The sequence below is a fragment of the Myotis yumanensis genome, unplaced genomic scaffold, assembly GCF_028538775.1.
Source record: "Myotis yumanensis isolate MYYU_CA2020_CCGP unplaced genomic scaffold, mMyoYum1.0.hap1 SCAF_3, whole genome shotgun sequence".
Lineage (NCBI taxonomy): Eukaryota > Metazoa > Chordata > Mammalia > Chiroptera > Vespertilionidae > Myotis > Myotis yumanensis.
In genome coordinates this window covers 56,054,763-56,072,836 of record NW_027223754.1, presented here as the reverse complement: position 1 = coordinate 56,072,836, position 18,074 = coordinate 56,054,763, and positions in this window count along the sequence as shown.

Genomic DNA, 18,074 nt, shown 5'->3' with positions numbered 1-18,074 from the left:
CATACAGAGTAGAGTCCTGGGCCACACGGAGAGGCAGTCTGGGGAGTGAAACCCATGTCAAGCGCCGGTATTCTGGAAGGTGTCTCCTTGCTGAATGAGCACTGATACCGATTCACACCGCCATGCGTTCTCTCCGACTGACAGTCCTGCTATTCCCTGTCTCGTTCCTCCCTCCCCAGTTTTTTTTGCCACTTCTCCAAGAGAATATCCACGTCTCCTAATTCAACAAGCATGCTCTTCGTCCTCTAAGTAGTTCCTGAGCATACTTTGCCTTATTTCCTCTGAGAAGGGGTTAGCAATTCACCTTCCTGAGTCTGAAAAAGAGGAAGAAAATCCCTTTTTATTCTTTTCTTCAAATCTGAACTGGGAGTTTCAGGCCAGAAGCCTTGAGTGGATGGTTGAAGCAGGAGTGCGCAGAAAGGAGACTTCGGCTGTACACTGTGGACATTAAAACTACTCAAAACCAGAATTGCTCTGGGAGGAAGGATTTACAGCAGGAAGGATTAGGAGAGTTTTTAAAAATTTCCCGGCTGGCGTGACTCAGTTGGTTGAGCAGCATCCCATGCACCGGGAATCACCTGTTCAATTCAGGTCAGGGCACATGCCTGGGGTTGTGGGCTCAATCCTCAGTAGGGGGCGTACCGGAGGGCCAATCGATGTTTCTCTCTCACATGGATGTTTCTATCTCTCTCTCCTTCTCCCTTCCTCTCTCTGAAATCAATAAAAACATGTTTAAGAAAAATAAAAATAATGTCCCCCATGTCATTATGATAATAGCAAGATTTGCACAACTACTAAAGTTTATGCAATGTGCTGTGCTAGTCACAAAATGTCTTGTTTAATTTTCAGAACAGCTTTGAGAGGTAGATTCTATTACCCTCCCCACCTATCCCCATCTTGTATCAGAGGGACTATGATAATGTTGCCTTAAATAAACTGAAGCATTCTTCTTTATTCCCCGCATCTTGTCTCCAGGAACCTATGGCGTTTTATGATCCAACATAGATCTACTTTTCTGCTTCTCACTCAGTCCTCAAAGGCTTGGGTCACTGGGTGTGCATAGAGTCTGCAAAGGCCTCACACAATATGCATTTGGCTCCCTGGCATTGGTGGCAACCCACTCACCTGGGCTGATGGCCCAGTGTAGCTGGGCTTTGGAGTAATGAGCAAGGAACCAATTTCTGGAAAGACAAGTGGGTGCACCAGGCGATATATTTGGGAGCTTATGAATGAACCTGCTATACTAGTGTCTCTCACATCCTGTTTTGGCATAAAGGGAGGGAGATAGTTGCTGAGTGAATATTCTTCAGGGTAAATAGAACTCTCTCAGTCTGCCTATTATTTTGCTCCTGCGACCTCTTTTTAAAAACTATATATTTTTATTGATTTCAGAGAGGCAGAGAAAAATAGAAATATCATTGATGAGAGAGAATCATTGATCAGCTGCCTCCTGCACACCCCCTCCTGATCAAGCCTGCAACCGGGGCATATGCCCTGACAGGGAATCAAACCTTGACCTCCCGAATCATAGGTAGACGTTCAACCACTGAGCCACACCCGCTGGGCACTCCTGTGATCTCTTTACATCTTTACACATGGATCATTGATGGCATTTTATAGATTGTTTTGTTAGTTACCGATAGTATCCAATTTAAGAATTTCACATAGTCTCTGTGAGTTTTCTAATATACTAACTGGCAGAGCTTTAACAACTTCCATTAATACAAAGCTTGCCTATTGATTTGAGAGCATTTAAAATCGCAGAAGTTTCTTCTTTCTCTGATGACTTCCACCCACTGCATGTGGTCCAGGCATTGGCCATAAGACTGGAATTGACTGCTCCTTGGAGAAGTGAGGCCAAAATTGACATGGAAAATCTCTTTGTTTTCCCACATTTTCCATTTTTATTCATTCCACATAACAAAAGGGCAGCTCTTTCTTCAGTCTCCCCCTGAACCTGATGTATTTAAAATTCTATTATTTAAAATGTAAAGAATGTGCAGAATACTTATTGAGATCTGTAAGAGGACCTTTTAGTCACAAATGCATTTCTGCTATTAACTTTCAGGCAAAGACACACTTATAGAAGGAAGACAAGCAGAAGTTTGGGAAGGGGGGTTGCTGTATAAATGTAATTTGTTCTCTTTTTCCTCCTCAGACTGCTGCAATTTTCTACCTTGGAAAATAACTAAGTGGCACTTAGGATTAAACTCTCCTAGGGAGAGTGATATGAATATTGTAAGTTTTAAGTAAAAAATACTTTTCTGCCTCTCTGCATATTTGATTCTTACTTTATCTTATTTCTTAAATATCATGTGTTAAAAACTATATTGGGTATAAATATAGTGCTAAATAATCAGTTATCAGCAGAAGGAAGCTCTTTTTCTGATAAAAACAAGTGACTTTTTTGATATAGAGCCTCAGCTGAAGGGCTGCAAGACTGTAGAAGTGATTACTCTGTCCTCTGTTTCTAGAAAGATAAAGTTTTCCTGAGGCCAGAATGGAGACAGGGCCACAATGCCGACAGGGAGAATGTGTCTTTATTGTTGATCAGGACTTACTGAACTTTCCTGGGGAAATAATGAGTTTGGTTCTTTCTTGAACCCTAGGAAGATAAGGTATATATATATATATATATATATATATATATATATATATATAAAATCTTCTATCTTCTACTTCTTTCTTCGGGGAGTCTACATGTCACCTATGCTAATGCCAAAGTGGGGAGAATTAATTTTTTTCACACCCAGAAAACCAGATGGAAGTATTTATTCTTTGCTGCTGCAAAACAAAAATAACTAGTTATTTCTTGCTGGTGCTAAGACGTGGGTGCTGGCCATGTAGAAAGAGTATCCCAATTCTAGTCGCAGCTGGGACTCTGTCATCTTGGAATGTCCTGTTGGAATTCCAAACAGATGAAGTTGAGCCCAGAGCTGGTCACAACTATGAAACATCCTACTGTTTCCTATTGTCAGGCTTTCCCTGGACTATTTTACATCACAGAGTCCAGATTTGTTCTTTTCCATTTTCTTACCTGGTCTTGGCACCATTCAATTGACCTGGACTCTCAGTTCCATTCCATGGATGTAAGTCTGTCCCTGTGCCAATATCACACTATCTTGATTATTGTTGATTTGCAGTACATTTTGACTGCATTTTAGTAAGTGTGTGTCCTCCAACTTTATTCTTGTATTTTAATACTCTTTTAGCTATTCTGCATCCCTTGCAATTACATAAACAATTTAGCTTTTCAATTTCTACAAAAAATCCAGCTGAGTTTCTGACAGAGACTACATTGAATCTGCAAATAAACTTTGGCAGTTCTGCCATCTTAACTGTATTATGCTTTCCATCCATGAACATGAGATGTTTTTCCATTTATTTAAATATTTTTAATTTTTTCAGCAATATTTTATTATTTTCAGAGTATAAGTTTTGAACTGCTATTCCTAAGTATTGTATTCTTTTTTTTATACTATTGTAAATGGAATTGGCTTTTTTCATCTCATTTTTGGATTGTTTATTGCTAGTATATAAAAATACAATTGTCTCCTGCAAATTTATTGAACTCAGTTGTAAGTTCTATTTTTTTTTTTTTTACTGGATTTTTTAGAATTTTCTATGTGCAAGATCATGACATCTACAAACAGATAGCTTTACTTCTTCTTTTCCAAAATTCATATTTTTATTTTTTTCCCCTTGCTAAATTGCCCTGGCTGGAAGCACATGTACAAAGTTGAATAAAAGTAGCAAGAGTGCACATCCTTATCTTCTTGATGATTTAGGGAAAGCATCCAGTCTTTTACCATTAAGTATGGTGTTAACTCTGTGTTGTTTTTTTTAATATAACCTTTATCAGATTCAGGCAGTTCCATTCTATTTCTAGTTTGTTGAATGTTTCTGTCTTGAAAGGGTGTTGTATTTTGTTAAATGCTTTTCTTTTATGAAATGGTTATGTCGTTTTTGTTTTTCATTCTATTAATATGATGTATTATATTAATTGATTTCAGATGTTGAACTAATCTTGCATTCCTGGTATAAGTCCCACCTGGTAACAGAATATAAATTTTTTATATGTTGCTGGATTTGGCTTGCTAGTATTTTGCTAAGGATTTCTGTGTCCATATTTATAAAAGATATATGTCTATAATATCTTCAGTTTTTGTATCAGGGTTATACTGGCCTCATAAGATGAGTTGGAAATTATTTCCTCCTCTTTCATTATTTTTGGGAGAATTTGAAAATAATTGATATTAATTCTTCTTTAAATGTATGGTAGAATTAACCAATGACGTCATCTGTTCCTGGACTCTTCTTTGTGGGTAGTTTTCTAATTAACAAACCAATCTCTCTGCTTGTTGTAGACCTATTCAGATTGTATCTTCTTTTTTTTTTAAAAAAAAAAAAATGTTTTTATTGATTTCAGAGAGGAAGGGAGAGGAAGAGAGAGATAGAAACATCAATGATGAGAGAGAATCATTGATTGGTTGCCTCCTACACACCCCCTATAGGGGATCAAACCTGCAACTCAGGCATGTACCCTTCACCAGAATAGAACCCAGGACCCTCCAGTCCGCAGGCCAGTGCTCTATCCACGGGGACCCTTCAGTCCACAGGCTGGTGTTCTATCACTGAGCCAAACCAGCTAGGGCTATTTCTTCTTGAGTCAGTTTTGGTAGTTGGTGTCTTTCTGGTCCACATTATCAAATTTTTCATATTTGGTGTTATACAATTATTCATAATATTCCTCTGTAATCCTTTTCATTTCTGTAAGATCAATACCAGCATCCTTTTTTCATTTCTGATTCTAGTGATTTGAGTGTACTCTTTTTTTTTATCTTGATCAATTTAGTTAAAGGTTTAATTGTATTGATCTTTTCAAAGAAACAGGTTTTAATTTCACTGATTTTTTTCTATTGTACTTTATTCCTTGTTTCATTAATTTCCACTATAATCTTTATGGTTTCCTTCCTCTGCTTGCTTTAACTTCAGTTTGCTCTTCTTTTTCCAGTGTCTTAAAATGTAAGTTTGGGTAATTTATTTAAGGTTTTGCTTCTTTTTTAACCTAAGCATTTATGGGTATAAATTTCCCTCTAGCCACTGAGTTAGTGGCATCTCATAAGTTTTTGGTATGCTGTGTCTTCATTTTAATTAATTTCAAGTGTATTTTCTAATTTTCCTTTTGTTTTCTTCTTTGACACATTGTTTATTTAGAAATGTGTTGTTTACGTTCCACATATTTGTGTGTTTTCATAACTTCTTTTTGTTACTGATCTCTAATTTCATTTCTTTGTGATTAAAGAACATATTTTGCATTATTTCTATCCTTTTAAATGTATTGAGGCTTGTTTTATAGCCCATCATGGTTTATCCTGGGAAATGTTCCATGGGCACTTGAGGAGACATTCTATAGAGGTTTTATAGCTCAAATGATGTCTGTTAGGTCTAGTTGTTTTATAGTGTTTTCACATCTTCTATTTCCTTGTTGATCTGCCCAGCTGTTCTACCCAGTATTATCCAGTAATGAAGTCTCCAACTAAGGAGGATTGTTTTTGAAATGCCCAGTTCCCAGGCTACTCACAGAATTGACTGAGGTCTTTGCTGAAACCATCCTAGTTTAACTTCCCCTTCTTCCCAAAGCTACATCCCTCTCTCCCTTATAGGTGTTATTCCCAAGGGCTTCCAATAACCCCCCTGCATGAAATCTCTGCATCAATGTCTACTTCCAGAAAAACAAGACTTAAAATAATCTTAGGAGCAAATTCTAAAGTGAGATTTTATAAATGGAGTCATTGTTGGGTGTTGGCTGGCAATGAGAACCTCATCACTTATTTAGAGCATTTAAGAGCAATGATATACATTGGCATGTGGTGGTAGTATACTTTTTTAAAACTTTCCCTTTTTTTATGAACTCAGGATAGCAAAGGAAGGGAATATGAAATTAATTGGTGGGGGTTATAGCTCTTGAAAGCATATGATGTTTGGGAGAAAGAAATAATTAGATAGATGATAGAATCAGATGGCTCTTGCCAGTTGCTGTTGATAAACTGAAGAAAGACAATCAACAGCTAAGGGTGATAAACCATGCATTTAAGGTGGAGCCTAAAAGCCAGAGGGCCTCCTTGGCAGATTATAAAGAGACTCTTATCTTTTGTAACCCAAGGTATAAAAAACAAACAAACAAAATATAAAAACAACAACAAACTAAAGCTCAAGACTTAATTAGGAGAGTAGTACAGCTCTAGAGAAGTTGAATTCTCACCTGGGCCAAGTGTGCTATGCCAAGGTCAGTGCTCTTCGTGGGAAGAAAGGAAGTCCTGGGATAGGGAAATCTGGGTGAATGCACTCAAAGAACCTTGATCCCAAGATTCCCCTGAGCTTTCTGGGATTGAAGAACTGGTTCACTCCTCCCTGTTAAAGGCTAACACTCCCCTCATTATTTGAAAAAAAATGCAGAGGCTACTGTTCTTCAAGAGAGCATGCAACCTGTAGCCCATCCTGGAACGATAACAGGAAAGGAGTTGGGCCAGCTAATCAAAAGCCAAGTGGGCTTAGATTCTAAGGGACATGGATCAAAGAGGTGGGGGTGGACATAAAGATAGATAAGGAAGATGAAGGAGTACTTTTTCATCAAATGGATTAAATATCCTAGCAAAGTCTCTGAGAGTCGGTACTAAATCACTAGAAGAATGGCTCTTGAAAGCCCTGAAAAAGCAATGGCACAAACTAAATCAAGTAGAAATGCCAGAACTGCCATCATGGCAGACAGTGGTTGAGAGATGGACATGAAAGAGTAAATATACTATATAAGAACAGAAAGCCCACCATCTCATTATGTTCCATGGGAGGCCCCAGAGGATGCTGGAAAGAGGGACACCTGTATTGTCGAAAAGGTCAGGAATGACTGTCCTCTATGAGCCAAGTCTGACGGTAGGAGATGCTGTTGTAGAAAAGGACTTTCTGAGAGCAATGGGGATAAAAGGATCCCAATATAATAAAAGCCAAATGGCTGTTCTTAACTGTTATCAGTAAAGTTGAGTTCCAGGGATCCAGGGATCTGCAGGTTCACTATTCACTATGGGTTCTTAACTTTATGCAGGAAAAAATTCCAACTCGAGCCAGCATAGAATTTAAAATGAAAGTGAGTTAATTAGTGAAGCAGCAAGAAAGAGGGCTACAAAATTTGCTTTCTTTATTGAGGTTCATTTAATCAGGAGGTAGGGTATTCAATAAGGGGGAGAATATTCAGATTTGTTCTAGGAAAAGGGTGGAGATTTCTTGGAAGAGCTTGGAAGGCCATTTTGTGAGCTTATATGAGCTTTCTATTTCAGATCATGGTGTCGACGAGGTGTGTTGTTTAGCACGCTAATGTATTACAATGAGCATATCATGAGGCTAGGGGTTACCGTAAGGTAAAATTAATTGCCATGTTAGATAGAGCTGGTCTCTGTTGGTTTTAAGCCATAAATCTCATGGGGGGTGGTCTTACTTTCTTGTCGATAGTTCCTGTAGCTTTTATAGATTGCAGCTATTTCACCATCTACCCTGTCTCAAAGTAAATACAATTTTCAAAATAAGCATCAAGGTCAAAGTGGCACCAAGAGGCAGAGAGCTGTTTTTCTAGGAGCAGGATAGATGGGCAGGCAATAAGAGCATTACTTAATTCATGCAAAAAAAAAAAAAAAGTATGGGAGACCAGGAGGCTGAGAGCAATTATCTCTAATAAAGTCAAGATTTTAATTTTCAGACTTATACTCAAAATCATTGACTGAAGAAGAAGTGTAGTCCCAGTGAAAAGGACCTTGCATTAACAAGGCAATTGTGCATAGTAATTTTATCTTAGTCCTTCCCTGAAAGGACCTGTGGCCATTTACTTTTATATTAGCTCTCCAATAAACTGAAGAGTGCTCCATCTTGTATTTATTCATGGTTCCTCCATCCACCCACTGCAGCTTTGAGTATCATTCTGTGATAAGATAGCTCACTTCATTCTGGAAACTTTCTAGAGAAGTAGCTTTAGGCATAAAAGTTCCACTAACACTCATGTTGGGGTCTTCTTTCAGGTTGGATCCTCTTTAGGTGTAAAGATGTCAGTATTAATAGTGTAGGGCCAAGTTAGTTGGAATAGACTAGGATATGGTAGATGGGATGATTCTATCTCTACCTGGAAATCAGTCAAACATGTCCCTCTTTAAAAGGAAGTTGTTTGCTAATTAAAAGGAAATAAACATGGAGAGAAACATGTCAGTCTCCGTGCCTCCTTTATTGTCCTTAGTGTCTCTCAAGTAAGTCTCCCACAATTGTCCAGAATCTTGTAGTTGATTCCAATATGCCTATGGTTACCATAGCTAGTCTCCCAAAAATTTATTTTTCAAATTGTTGTGGAGAGAGCATAGCATCAGTTGGTGTAAAAATGCCTGGGCTTGAGCTCCAAAAGTATATGAGGATGTTCTCAAAATTAAAAAGTACGATTTCAGCTTTTTTTTTTTTTAATTCTCACCCAATGATATGTTTTTATTGATTTTCTAGAGAGAGAGGGCAGGAGTGAGAGACAGACAGAAACATTGATGTGAGAGAGAAACATCGATTGGTTGCCTCCCATACACAGCCCAACCAACTGGGGATCAAACCTGCAACCTTTAGGTGTACAGGACGAAGTTCCAATGAACTGAGCCACCTGGCCAGGGCAAGACTTCAGTTTAAGACTTATAAGATCTGTGGATATGCCTTTGAATCACAATGGCTACTCCTATGTTGTGAGTGAAGAAACTATCTGAGTGGTTGAGTAACTGTGAACACCTTAGAGGTGGAGCAGGGTTTTGAAATCTCACCTGCTTTACCCAGAGCTCATCTTCTGTTCATTATAGTATATTACCATTCACAAGGAGAAAAAACAAAAGCCAACCAAAAAGAACATAAAACAAAAATCCCAGAAACATCTGTGGATTAACTTTAAGGAAGCTGGCACAGTGCCCAGATGATGGTAAAGAGAAAAAAAAAATCCCTATGCTTGTCCACAGACCCGTCACAGAACAGCCAAGCAGAGAATTTCAAAATGTAAAAGATGTCTCTAAAACGGAGTTTTGGCATTCTCCATGGGCTTCTCAAAGACATGCAGCCCAACTCAAGATGGGCTATAGTGGTATCCTATTTGCATTTCTTCCATGCTGTTCATTTTTACTTTATCAGATACTTTTTCCCCCCCACAAGAAATATTTACATTTACTTATGGGATTTGAGACTGTTTAAGCAAAATGTGATTTTTTTTGTTTGCTAATTAGAAACACATAAAAGTTAAGAGAAACATTGGGAAGCTAGGATATAGAAATTCTATATTTTCCTCATGTTAGAAACATATATATATATATATATATATATATATATATATAAAATTATATATAACATTATATATAATGAACTACACTAATAAATATATACTTACATATGTAAGTATATATAATTATATATAACATATAAAATACCAATAAATATATAATGTACAATTATACATATGCATATGTGTGTGTATTTGTGTACATATACATATGTATACATATATGTATATATATATATGAAAAACACCCTGTCAGAAAAAATATAAAAACCCAGCAGGATCCAGGGGGAGGGGGACATCAGGCTCTGACCCCCAACTCCCAAAGGAGTGGCCAGTATTTTACAGTACATAGGCAGCATACAAATAAAAGATCTCATGATAAATTCAGATATTCAGAGAATAAACAGTATTTTTATGAGGGAATTAGTAACCTCCTCTGCCATCCCTTCCCCATTTACTTTTGAAATTAAGTTTTTATGAAAGACTTTTAATTGGCGGCTTTAAAAGGAGAGTTCTTCATTTGACTATCACTTCCCAAGAAAAGATTCAGTATGGACCCAGTGGCATTGAGATCTAGTGCTACACCACCCTACTGATGCTAGTGTTGCAGGGATCTCCTTAGAGTACAGGCGTAAGAAAGTTAGCTCGGTATCCTGGGAAGTCACCCAGGACAGCCATCAGAACCACAATCCTGATATAATCATAATCATAATCATAATCATAATCATAAACATCATCATCATCATCATCATAATAAATAATACAAAAAGCCCACAAAAGAAAAATAAGTAAACTGTTCTAAGCCACTGAGGTTTAGAGTTGTTTTTTCTTAAATGTTTGTACTGTGACCTCATCTAGATAACCCTAACTAATACAGGTTCATAATTAACAATGGAATCCAAAGTAAAGATGAGAGAATAAAGCTCTTTTTATTTTTTTCTTGATGACGTCCTATCAGTTTAAACAACACATTGCTTCTCTGTTTTTATCCAAACCTAAAGTCTTGGATTCCTAACCTTTGCATATTAATATACAGTATATATCAGTAGGTGAGTTAGGATTTAAAAGAAGGCCCTACTTTCATTTGTTTACTTAAGCTTTGGTCCGTCACAAATTTGTACAGAGAAATGACCAACTTGAAAACACAACAGGAAAAAGCAGATGTCAAGGGCCCAGAGAATGTCATGTTATGTTTCTTCATTTTTCAGCTGAGTTTATTTTTCTGTTTCTGAATTTAGAGAAGTCTGAGCATATGCTCCCAAAAGGAGGAAAAATAAATATCCAGACATCTCGGCAAAGCAAAAATCCAAGAAATCAAAACAAGCCTTCAGCCTTCTGATAAATGAGAACAGGCTGATCTCCACCAGAAGTGGCTGGTGCGGGGGTGGGGGCGGGGTGGGGGGGGGGGGGCTGGGGGAGCATCAGGCTCTGACTCCATCCCCTGGGCATCACAGCTGATGAGTGCAGCCCAAAGGCAATTTGGATGAGATGCAGTTTGGGGCAGTTTACGGAGGCTAGATTGTCAATTTGTCCATTTACCACCATCCAGCCCAGACTCCAACCAGCTCTGTGGTCACAGTTAAAGGAAGGAACGAACCTGTCCCTGAAAACTCCTCTGACTGTGACTAGTTGTTAAAGAGCAGCAACAAACACATTTGTTGTGTGTTGCTTCCTGCTCTGGATGCTTTCCTACCATTTGGAACAGAAGTGTGTACACATGCATCCAGTAACGATGGCACAGGCTTTTATACCCAGAGCTTCCTGTTGTGTTTCGCCCCCCCAACCCCCATAACGCTGTGACTATCAGAGGTATATAGGCCTCTGAGTGCTCAACTCTCACAGATCACTCTGTCATTAGAGACCTCAAGCCTTCCCCCACAAAAAACATATTCAAAGCAGATGTTGCCCATTATTCTTTTTCTGCATTACAGAGATGAAGCAGTGACATTTGGATTACCTTTCTACACCAACACGTATTAGCTGACCAGGAAAAATTATTTATTCCTCATTAAAATTGGCTACCCAGAAACCCTAGATGTCTTATCCATGACTTTGTACTACATCAGGGAGACTTATGGCAAGATGTGGCACTAAATGACCTGAGTGACAAATTGTGTCTTCATTGGCCTAGGAAAAAATCTCATGTTTTGGATTAGATGGCTTCTTTTAGGTCACAAAAGGGGGCCGGTTAATTAGCCAAGGCATCAAGGGATTTGACGGCCCTTAATTAAGTGGTCACTTTTGCAGAGCTCTTTATTTAAAAAAACCTTGTTTTCTCATAATTTAACACTGTAATTGCTGGGAGGAAATGCTGCTATAGCTTAAAGTCTATCTACCCGACTGCCTAGTGCCAAGTGTAAAATGCTGTTCAGGAAATTAAAGGAAGCTCAGTAAACAAAGATAGATTCCAATGCTCAGGGAAGCCTTTCCATGGAAAAGCTGGGGCTGTAAGTCCCCTATCAATACTCCTGGAAATTAGAGGGTGGGAGCTGACTTAGAATTATAGATAGACAGCCCAGCCCACGTGGATCAGTGGTTGAGCATCCACTTATGAACCAGGAGGTTACGGTTCAAGTCCTCGTTAGGGCATATGCCTGGGTTGAGGGCTCAATCCTTAGTGTGGGGCATGCAGGAGGCAGCCGACCAATGATTCTCTCATCGTTGATACTTCTATCTCTCTCTCCCACTCCCTACCTCTTTGAAATCAATAAAAATATATTTTAAAAAATTATAGCTAGACATAACAAAAGAGACAATTTGTATTTCTCATTCAGGCAGCTCATTTTTATTTGGGAAAAATATATCATGTCAAAATTGTCTTATTGGCAAAAGAAAAATAATTTAGAAGTACAGGAAAGATTCCTTTTCTGCTCTTCCTCAAGGTGTCTAAGTGAGGAACACATATCCCACAGTCATTCAAATATATTATCCCTACTTCACAGATGACAAAAATATTAAATGAATCTTTTATATTCTCAGGATACTAGAATCTGCTTCTTTTGTTCTGCAAGGCCGATATCCCTAGCTTATTTTTCTTTGCATGTCCTGGTTTATGAGTGATGTACTGGCTCTTGGCTGGATGCTGGGACCTCATTTACTTGGGTCAATGGTTATATTGCTCTCTACTTTATTCTCACTGGTAAAACAAAACAAAACATGATGGTAGAGTCAAATTTCATATTACAGCTATTAAGAGATACAATTGACATTTTTCAAAGTGCTTGAAGAACTTTGGATGAAAGGAAATGCAATGGAACACTGTGGTTTGTTCTTTTGCATATTTTACAGGTTTAAATAAAACCTCCTCTTCATGAAAGAGTATTAGCAGCTAAGAGTGACAAGGCATTTTTCTTAGGAATCTAGAGGACTTAAAAATAGATTATATGGTATTAAAATGCAGAAAATGGTGCTTTTTTGAAGTATATGAAAAGGATGTTTCAGACATGGCAATTTTGGAAATACTGGTATACTTCCTGCACAAAGAAAGGGTCTTAGAGTTGAGTCTCCAGATAGAAAATTGACATCTCAACGTTTGGTTCTATGCACACTTGCTGAGACGTTCTCCTCACTTCTTCCTGTACATACCTTTTTGCAACTTCCACCATCATGGCATGCTTGCCCATTCATTTTGCCCATTCTATCCAACTCATTGAGCCATGTTGGTGCACCTGCCTGTCATTCCTTCCTAGAGTTCTCAGGTCCTCAGGAAGCTCTCCTTTTGGAAGCAATTATTTACCAGAGTCCTTCCTGCATCTTTATACATATTTATTGTGATGTTCTTTTCTGTGTGTTAGTTTTATCTCTCTAATGTCATCAGAAGCTCATTGAAGCAAAAATCATATTCATCCTGCCTCTAGTTCTATTATGGAATTTTATTATTTTTTTCATCATACAGACTAACAGTTAAAGTTAGCTACTGATTACATTCTCTAGATCCACTAGAATGGAGTAAAGAGAAAGAAAAGGTTTTCCAATATCCTAACAAGGAAAATTAGTCTCTATTTCAACAAGGAAAAATTGTTGCAATTTAGGAGTTCAGAGAAATGGACCTGCCACTGGCTGATTTCTGACTGGTTTCCTTGAACTATGGCAGGAGGAATCACTTTATTGGTGTCAAATTGGTCACTTGGTTGTAGAAGTATCTTAGGCAGCCTTGGTGATGGGGTTATATGTGGTAGAGCCCTGTATGGCCTCCTTCTTTATGACTCTGTTAAGAAAGCACTAGGCTGCCTGGGAAAGGAATATGATCTATAACCACTGAATGGACTGTCCTGTCCACATGGAGAAACTGGGGAAATGACCACAGGAGGGGTCAGAGTCTCACCATCTCCACTGTAAGGAAAAAGGAGATCAGTACATTAATACCTGGCTATTCTATATTAGCCAGACCTCCTTCTGCATTGAGAGTAGACTCTTGTCACGATGTACCATATTTTCAGGCCTGGACCCATTCTGAGATGTGCATTCACATATCCCTTTCTCAAAGTTTCTCATTACCAACTCCCAATATTCTTCTTTCTAAGTTCTTGATCATGGAGACAGATCAGTGGCCATTTTCAGGAATTAAAGGAGTTCACGCCCTTGAACTTGCTCTTCTAGGCAAAGTAGAGAATAAAATGTCCACTTAAGATTATTCAGGTTACCCCTGACAAAGACTTCTATTCCACAGCTCCCCTTTCACCTAGTGTCTGCCTATATCACCTCTAGGCCAGCCAGACTGGGCAATTCAGGGATAACTTGGTAAGAAGCAACCTTTAGAGGCTTTCTAATTGTACCAGTCTCTCCAGTTTCCCCCCAGGGGAGAGAGGAGTTGAACCAATGGATTCCACTAAACCATGACTTCAAGGGCTAAAGGCCATTATGGGGATTCTGGCAGGTATTGAGGATGTCCATTTCATCTTCATACCGAGAAACACGGGGAATAATTACAGGATTTGTTTGAGTCTCATTATACCCACTGCAAGGAGATCAGAGAATTGACACCTGGTCAAAAGAAAGACTGCCAACTGAACCCATGACAAGTTTCATTCTGAGATTGTAGGTCTGAGTATCCAGAAGTCCCAGGATTTCCTTTCTACCGAGGCAAAGGACACAGTATAAGTGCACAGTGGTAAAATGAGGGCTATTCCTGAGATCCACTCAGACTTTCTTTTATTCACACTGCTCTGGGCCTGAGAACTGACTTGAGTCTGATGCCTGATAGATGCCATGATTCTAGTGGGTTGCTTGGTCAGGCCTCTGTCACAACCGGAGGTTCTGCCTATCACATAAGGCCATCAGCCTAAGACCTATATCCCTGAAGGTCAGAGCATTTTTCTGAGATCTGATATCCAAATTAGGCACTCTGCTTATTATTGTGATTATACCCACATTTCTTCTCATTTCCTCTCTTCTCCATTTCAATTGAATCCTCTACAATCAACAGTTGCAGACTACTAAACCCAGGTATTAAGCACATTTTAAAGACTGGATTGTTTCTTTCCTTATTTTTTTTTCCCCATTGAGGGACTGGTAAAAAAGTATGTTGAACACTCTAATCTAGTTTAACTGTCTCCAAAGTCCTTTAAGACCCCCTTTCACATAAAATAAGGATTTTTCTGCTCTGGCCAGTTTGCCTCAATGATGAGAGCTCGTGGACTTGGTGAGAACGGGATATGTTGAGTTCAGGAAGAAAGAGTTGTCTAGCTTGGATAAACTGAGTGGATCTCTACTGAGGACAAAAGAAGCAGAGCAGGATAGGCAGGAAATGTGATGAAATTAGCTTCAGACATATTCAGTGTTAGGTGCTTTTTAGTTTTTCTTGTAAAGAATCTCAGGGAACGTTTGGGTATTATGTTTTTGTATACAAACTCCATAGCATACGGAGAGAACTGAGAAGGTGTGAGTTCTTCATTCCTAATCAAAGCGTGTCATCTCTGACTGTTTTTCCTTCTCCTGAGACATAAAGTGACTTCACACAGAAGATCTAGTAACCGTTCTACTAACATTGGTCCAGTATTACATACGAACTGGAATTCCCATATATGGAAACCTGTTATAGCTAGTCATTTTTTACCAGCTTGGCCAAATTTTCTAGGTACCAGTAGTTGTCAGGAACTTGATAAGTTAAAGAATGTGGGATAACCTTGTACATAGTACAATTCTTCATAAACCTGATGTCTCTAAAGCAGTTTCCCTTTCTGATCAGTGGATTTGAAAATTCAGCTTCACCCTTTAGGGATCTCAGATGCAATTTCTTCCCTGTAGCCTAATTGCATCATGGCGCTCTTGATTTTGAAGCTAACAAAACTTTTGCCAAGCACAATCTACTTCTAAATATTTTCTCCTAGACCCTGAAAAAAAGCTGAAAGCTTCATCTTGCGGTTCCCTTAGTAACTCCACAATGCTGTCATTAAGAATGGCCCTGAATTCTGTTTTGGCTGCTGGTCTCCATCGCTGATCTTTAGCATTCACAATCCCTCACAGAGGAAGCATGAGAAAAAATGCGGTGTATTGTGAAAACTTGTGTTTCATTCATCATATTCTACCTTGGTGCATAAAGAAGCTTGACCTGTAACCACCACGCAAAGCAACTTTGGGTCTTAATATATGTTTCACAAAAAATATTTCTAGTGGTTGAACTTTTTTGGCTAATGAAAAAGGTTTGTAATTGATTTCTTTAAAAAGTCTATGCAGTCTAATTCTTTTGGTGTTAATGCCTGGCAACAGTTTTGGAGAGGGAGAATGGATTCTGGCTTGGCTGGAATTTATAGATTGCAAGCACAATCTGAGAAAGGGCTATTCCCATGTTCTCCATCTCAAAAAGATCATCACGTGATTCTACCCCCACCAAGCCAGGGTGCTGAGAGCCACGAGAAAAGTAGCCAAGAAAAACATTCCCCTTTTTCATTTCTTTTGGATTCAACTTGTTCTGAAACATCTAGAGACAAAAACGACTTCTGTTGTTTTAGTAGCAGTATGTGAACAACGCTCTGCTCAATACTTTTCTATAAACCATGAGCTACATATTCTCTCATTGACCCATATTCAAGACGTTAAGTCCAATGTACAACCTGTAGTGCTAGATTCCTGCCACTCCAGTTCTTTTTCAAAAGAGTTTGCTTTTTTATTTTTTTTTAAATATATTTTATTGATTTTTTACAGAGAGGAAGGGAGAGAGATAGAGAGTTAGAAACATCGATGACAGAGAAACATCGATCAGCTGCCTCCTGCACATCTCCTACTGGAGATGTGCCCGCAACCCAGGTACATGCCCCTGACCGGAATCGAACCTGGGACCTTTCAGTCCGCAAGCCGACGCTCTATCCACTGAGCCAAACCGGTTTCGGCAAGAGTTTGCTTTTTTTAAAAAATATATATTTTTATAAATTTTCTCTGGAAATTTTCTTTGTAAATGTGTTGGGGAGCATGGTAATAGAAGGCGTCTTTGCATCTATTCTGGATCAAATGTGTGGTTTTTAAAATGAATTTATGTTTATAGCTAATGGTTCATAGAGGTGTATTTTTGGACTATACATAGTAGCATGAAATAATATCAGAGAGCTTTAGCCAGGCTGTCTAATTCAGCTTTGTCTATGTACTCATACCACTGCTTAGGGTCATTCCAAGGTCAATCTTGGATTTTTACATCCCAGCCACTTTCTGCAAGGCTCTTAAAGCTGGTCTGCATCTCAAAAGTGAGTTTTTCTTTCTGTTGAGTGTCACTGAACCACAAAGAACAACTAATACTAAAGGCCATGCAAATACTATATTCTAGGCACAGCACCAAGCACTCTACTTGTTTAATCTTCTTTCATTGTGCACAAGGGCAAGGGGTCATGATGTCATGATGTGCTGCTGCCCAGGATGCTCAGCTGGGAGCAACATTTGGGTATGGTGTTCGCTTGGGTCATGGGAGGAAAATGTGAGATGCTGAAGCTGGAAAGGTAAGCTAGCTGACCGTTAAAAGATACCCATGACCCATGCTAATTACCCCAGCCCACAGAGATCCCTTTCTCCCCAATTCTTCTCTTTTCTTTGGGCCTTATCTTCTCATATTTCCTTCTTTCTTTAGTTTCCGTTGTTTCCTTTGCCAGTGACTATGAACCCTCAACTTCCCGGACTCTCTCGGGCTCTGTATCACTGTCCATTGGTTTTGATTGCTCTGGCCATGCCCACTCTAGTCAGCCTGTTTGGTGTGAACTGTGTCAGTGCAGCTGGGCTACACACACCATTGTTTTTTCCTTACAGGGTTTGTGAAAGCAGATATTTGGGTAGAACTATATTCTGTTCCTGAAACATCCTAGCATGCTACATATCTTGACACAATCTTCCCTTAAGCCATATTTTAAGCGGAAAGGTTAATATCCTGTGACATTGGTGTTCTTCACTATAATCCCCAGGAAAATTGAGGAAGGCCCACTATGAGAAAACAGATGCTATAAGGTTTTTTAGATAAAACAGGAGACTAGAAATATTCAACTTCTATTTTTTTTCTCAAAAAATATTTAAAAACAACTTGGGTATATTTTCAGCTGATGATCACAGCTGTCAAAGAGAGAACTAAAGCTCAAGAAAGATGGGCTGATTAAAAGAGTGACAGGTTAAATATTCAAATTCATCTATTATTTCTGAGAGTATCTCTGAATCACGGTCAATCATGGTGAGGATAGCTGGACTGCACATGTCTTGTGGAACATATAGAGTGGAACAAATATATATCCTGAGGTTAGAATATGAACTTGGGTTCTACTCCTGC